At 47.5% G+C, this 6241-nt stretch overlaps 1 protein-coding gene across 1 annotated transcript in view; it reads left to right on the forward strand.

Annotated features, from left to right (window-relative positions):
• Positions 1-6241, forward strand: part of CDIP1 (cell death inducing p53 target 1) — a 100418-nt gene that overhangs the window by 61123 nt on the left and 33054 nt on the right. The gene's annotated exons all lie outside the window — the stretch shown is intronic.

A 6241-nucleotide genomic window follows, 5' to 3' on the forward strand; every position in this document is an offset into this window, starting at 1 on the left:
GACAAAATTCTTCATGAAGCACTGACAAACGCATCAGAATTGTTTTCCCTGGTAACATCGCTAGAAAGAAGTTTGTTTTGAAGCCGGACACATTAAAGTCTTTAGGGAATCCTAGGGGGTGTCAGTGGCACAGAGCCCTGACGCCTCCTTACCCCGAACAGCTCAGCCTCGGCCTCATGCCCGAGGTTCTGCCCTGGACGCCGCGCTAACACCGAGGATGGAGCTTCCCCCTTCACCACCATTTGTCCCCCGGTGCTGCCCCGGGGGTGAGCTCCCCTCAGCCCCTCACCGATGACCTCGCCGATGACGTCACCCCGCTGACGCCATCCCGGTGACGTAACGCCTGTGACGAGCCCAGCCGCTCTTCCAACGCCACCCCCTCCCCGCCACCAGGTGGCGCCGCGCCGCGCCGAAAGCGCCGGCGTCATGACGTCACTCACTCCCGCCCGCCCGCCCGCCCGCCGCCGTTGTGAGCGCTTCCCTCCCGCCGGCTCGCCCCATCCCGGGCAGGGCAGGACCCGCCGCCGCGGCCCCGCCGCCCACCCACCCACCTGTCCGCCGCGGCCCGCGCTGCCGGCCCTGCCCTGCCCGCGCCCCACCGCCACGGCGGGGAGCCCCGGTGAGCGGCCGGAGCGCATGCGCGGGCGCCAACCGCGTCGGTCGTTCGGATTGCTGCGGGCGCGGGGCGCATGCGCAGACCCGGCCGGAGGGACGTTGACAGGGGTCTCACGTTACGCATGCGCACGGGCTTCCCGCCATCGGTTGTCATGGAGACTGTTCCCGCCCTTCCTTCACCCCCCCCATTCCCCTCATGGCGCCTCAGGGGGAGCGGCTCCCGGTGCCGCCGGCGGGGCCCGGGAAAACAGCCTGAGCCTCTCTCTCCGACAGGGCGGCGACGGCTACTGAGGCCAACCTAGCACCGGAGGAAGCGGCGGCAGCCCGGCCACCACCTCCCGCCTCACGGCCCCAACGAGCCCGGCCCCGGCCCCGGCAGTGGGGAGGGGACGGAGAGTAAGAACAGGGAGGACGTTTGATCAAGTCCTTGTTACCGCCAGAACGCCACCGAGAGGGGAGAGCATATGGTACAGCACGGCTCGCTCGTGTTTTTAAGGTGTTCCAATATATAGAAATCAATCTATTTATCTATATAAATATTAATTTTAAGTAGGGTGAGAAATACACACCACCTGCTCCTTAGCAGGGACCTGCTATTTAAAATAATTCCACCTTAAATCTCAGGCACACTTGGACTGGCTGTGCAGCTGAAACCCATTAGAGTTGTAATGTTTTGGGGTTATCATCAATGCTGTGCTGCTCACACAGAAATTGATGGAAACACTGGAATTTCACGGTGAGCAGTGGCATAGCTCAAGCTTTTCTGCCTTTTATTTTATGCTTTTTTTCTCTCTGGAGTTGAGCAGGAAAACAAATGCTCTTTCCCCACTACGCTCAGGGTCCTCATAAATGAGTATCAATCACCTCGGAGTCAGGATCAACAATAATTTCCTCCAAATCATTGGCTAATTGTGGCTAAAGCTTTGCAGGTGTAAAATCACCTGAGATGTGGGAGGGTTCATACACTGGATCTGCTTTGAATGAGTGATTGAAATTACGATTTCAGTGTGTTGAAATCAGGATTTCTTTCTCAATGCTTCCTCTGGCTGTGGCAAGAACCAAAATCACTCCTGAGCAACACTTCATAACAGGCCTAAGAGGCAGAGAAAACAGGTTTAGTGCTGCACAGAACACGCTGGAGCTTCAAAAACATCACAAAAGGCACTTCACTAATAACTACAAATCAGTTCTAATGGTGTACGGTGTGATGTCTCCTTTACACATAACATTGTCCCATAATTACATCTCACTCCATAATTTGACATCAGGAAAAGAACCTGAGGCTGTTAGAGCGTTGCCTGTTTGGAAACCTTAAGAAAAAAAAGAATAAACTACAACTTTTAGAATGAAATAAGCTCTTGAGGCACTATGAATTTTCACTTCCAGCAAAGCAATTTGATTTTTAATCTGTTCAAACAGTTTTAGCTGGAAACCCTTGAATTTTAAGCAAAGGATGGTTATTTTGGCAGAACTGAGGGGTGCATTTTCTGCAGTCAATCTACCCCAGAGGTGCAACATGCCCCTGTCAGTGCAGAACTGATGTGAAGAAATCCTTTGGTTTGTGTCTTTCAACACTTCTGCTGGTTTTATTCAAGTTCTTGCTCAAGTTGCTGCCCTGATGGGAATTAGGAGCCCTCTAAAGAAAATCCTGCAAGAACTTGCAAGTGCCCATTGCACAAACAGACTGAAAATACTCCAGTCCCAAACCAAGGCACAGGAACTACACCAAGGCACAGGAACATCTGAACTCAGAAGCACTGGGGAAGTGTTTTTACAATGAAGATGCATCCAAAACCACAGGCACTTAATGGTCCATCTTGGCTACCAAATGGGCATCTATTTCACAGGACATTTCAAGGCCATTCCTAATCTCTGGTCACTGTTTGTACCCAAAATCAGCTGCACAGTGACAGGTACAGCGAGGAGAAGCAGCTCTCCCAAAATCAGGCCACTGATCTGAGGCAGACTGGACTTACACTCCCAATTTTTTAATAATTCACTTTTCCTTCCCTCCCAGGGAACTGCTCTGTATCAGATACAGCTCAGGGCTCCAGTGTTTTAGGCTCCAGAATTAAAAATCTGGCTGAATTTAATGTGTTCTCAGCCCTGAACTGCAACTGTGTTTTTCAGGCAGGTCCCTGAAACAGCAGCACTTGGGTTGCAGGCTGTGAGAGGCAGGATATTTACTGTCACACTGTGGCTTGGGGTTGTCTCTGCAGAAAACAACCATTATGGGACTTGTGAACATTATTGCTGACATGACAAATAACTGTTAGGATTTTCTGTGCAATGGGATTTATAGTAAATTTGATTATCTGCATAGCATCAATACACAAATTGCACCTCATACAGAATGTACATATTCATCCCCTCAGTGTGCTGCAGTTAGCATTGCTCAAAATTTCTGTTTCACTTTCTCTCTGCTCAGTTTAAGAGCAGATCCCCTGCTTTTTGTTAAGACTTTGTAACATTGGTGGCTCTTTGGCATCTTCAGATTAACTTTTTTTAAGCTTTTCATACAAATCAGGTCAGCAGTGATCAGAGAAGCAGCCACTGAGACCAATTACAATGAGGAAAGTTTGGGTTTGTATCAATTGATTGTGTTAATCTCCCTTCTGGATGACAGAACTCAGTGTAAACTCAGCACAGAAACTTGAAAGGGCCAAACAAAGAAAAATGCAGATTTTTCCTGTAGAGCAGCTTGGTTTGTTTTCCTCTCAAGTGTGAATTTTGGGATGGTCCAGGCCCCTGTACCCATCTCCTCTTACAAGCCTGCCAGGAAAACAAGTGAGTTTCCATTCAGTAGCTCACATGGCACGAGTTTGAGTGGTATAAACCAAAATTCCTCTGGTTCTCTTGGAAAGTGAAATGAATTATTATTTCTAAGAAGAATCACCATCATTCAGTCAGGGCACAGGGCATTAAAGAATCTCTAAATATATTAAAAATACAGTTCCCAACTGAAAAAACCTAATCCCTGTCCTTTGATTTCCTGAAGCATGATGCAAGGTAACTTTGAACACTTGTTTTTTTAAACTACCTGCTAAATTACTCGGGACAGAACAAGTCCAGGGATCGAGAGGCATCAATGAAACAAAACTGCAGCTGCATCTCCCTCTGCCTCCTGCCACAGCTCTGACTTCCCATGTTTCAAAGGATTTAATGTGGCACAGTTCCATGAAGGAACTGATTTATTGATCTAGTTCTGGGCTGGGTTTTAATCCCAGTTACCCCTTGTTTACTTGGGCTGCAGAAGGAGAACAAGCTCTGCTTGACTCCTCAGGCTGCTTCTGGATTAACTGAGCCCAAATCCCCTGCAGATCCCATCGTGACATTTGGAATAACATTGGATGGATGTTTAATGGACAGCTCACTACAATACCTTTTGGCATGTGGATTTTAAAAGATGAGGAAACTCTGCTTCTTTCCCTAATTTTTCATCTTTCCTGCTGCTGTAAATAGATTTAACAATGAGACCATCAGGAGTCTTTACAAATTTAAGTACTTACTGAAACCTTTGGTCTCTGTTCTCCTGCCAGCTCCTCCATTTCAGCCAGGACTTACAGCAGACTTTACTTATTCCCACTTGTTTGCATGTCAAACCAGTTCCAGGAGGAATGTTCTGGGAAGGACCTTGTGAATTTGGATTAAATTCTTGCTAGAAGGAGCTCCAGCACCAAGGAACACCTTTATCCTGGGAGAATGGGGAAATGAGTGTCCAGGCAGAGAAAATCCTCTCCTGCCCTGGGCTGCATCAAACCACAGCATCAGGCACAAAGTGCTCCAGGGAAGATGCAGGAGAAGTGTAAAGAGGGAGGTAATGGAGAAACAAAAAATGATGCTGAGAACAGAGGGAGAATGAATGACCTTTTTTTTTTTTTTTTTTTCCAGGAAGAAAATCTTCCTCCTGATGAAAGAAGAGGAAAACCCATGTTTCACTCACTCCAGAAGCATCAGGAGGTGAGCAGTTCTGGGTAGAGAACAAGACAGATTTTAGCATCCTTTTCTTTCCAAACAGTAGGGGAGACAACCAGCTGGAAAGGACTTAGTACAGGATAATTCCAGTAAGCAGCTAGGCTTCCAGAGATTCTCTGAAATCCCAGGAATTTTTGAACCCAGGAGTTAATGGGTTAGTGGGTAAGGTTTGGGCAGACCTAGAACTGCCCTGGGAAGAACTTTGAACTGAGCAGGGTATTGGGCAGAGCCTCTTGAAGGTGCTCTATGTTTGTGTTTACTGCCTCATCCAAATCCAGTAGGTGCTTTTTTTTCATGCCTCTGGATCTTGGAGGGGTCTGTTTCACTCAGTGCTGGGATTCTGGAGTCCTGTGCTGTGTCCTTAATGCAGATTGACTCTGTCTCTTAAGGAAATCTGTTTAAGCTTCATGCAGACCTTATTTGTACAGTCAGAATAATTCTGACTCACTTCACAAGAGCAGGAGGATTAATTAATAACTGTAGAAGTGCTAAACATTATTAATGGCTCCCAAGTTTTCTTCTCTTGGAAACAGTGGCCATTTCTTCCCATAATGTTTTAAACAGTTGCTGCTCCAGGAGCTGAGATTGCAGATTCCTGGCTTTGCGGTTTGTCCATAAATCACAGACCTGGAGCCTGCCCAAGACACTCTCGATGGTCTCAGCAGGAAGTCTGGACAAGAGAAAACTGTTCTCAGTCTGGCCCCATGAACCACTTTATGGCCAGTCCAGTTTCAATGTCCCATGCCAGACATGAGAGGGATTCTGTCCAAGTTTAAAAGTATGAGGTCTCCAGAATGTCCTTTCAAACTGGATTTCACTCCCCATAAATATTTTCCATCTTCTGCCCTGGAGAATATAGGTTTGACTTGACAGCTGATGAGGCTAGGCAGGGCAGAAGAGGAAGCCACACTGTTTATCACCAATGGCTTTTCAGCACACAGTTTAACTTGTAGAGGGAAGTGAACAACCCCCCCACAAAACCCCAGAAACCTAACACAAGATAAACTCAGGCAGCTGTAAATAAGAAAAAAAAAATCAAATCCAGTAGATCCATTTTCTGCACAAAGCAGCATTGCTTACAGCCAGGAAACTATTTACCAAAGAGATATTGCCTTTTCAGACACAGAATCATTATCCAGACACCAGCTTTAGAGCAACTTGCCTGTGTTACTATCAGCACTTCAGTTTGTGTTCATCAACATGATGCCACACAGCCACCTTTTCCCACTAGAATCTGCTGTTAGCCAGGAATATCATCCTCACACACCAGCATTCCCTGCAGCTGTTTGCAAATTAAAAGAGAAAGCTGAATCCCAGAGGTGAGGATCCAGTGGCTCAGACAAAGCAGTGGGATACAATGTGTGAGATTTGGGCCAAAGCACCCTCCTGATCCTGTTGCTGTCACTCCTTTGTGCATCCCAGCACCATCACCACCTCTCACCATGTTTGGTGGGCACAGGGACACAGGTGTGCACTCCAGTAACAGACATCTTATTGCATCTTTTGGTCACAAATCCCTCATGGCAAAATTAAGCACCTGAAGGGCTGCTGGGATTCCTGGGGGGTTCTCAGGATGGGGAGGTTAAAGATGTGTCAGGCAGTTCATGGCCAGCTCACTCCAAGCACATTCTGCTTCTCAGTGCAGCAAAGG

This window comes from Zosterops lateralis, assembly GCF_965231275.1.
Source record: "Zosterops lateralis genome assembly, chromosome: 15".
Lineage (NCBI taxonomy): Eukaryota > Metazoa > Chordata > Aves > Passeriformes > Zosteropidae > Zosterops > Zosterops lateralis.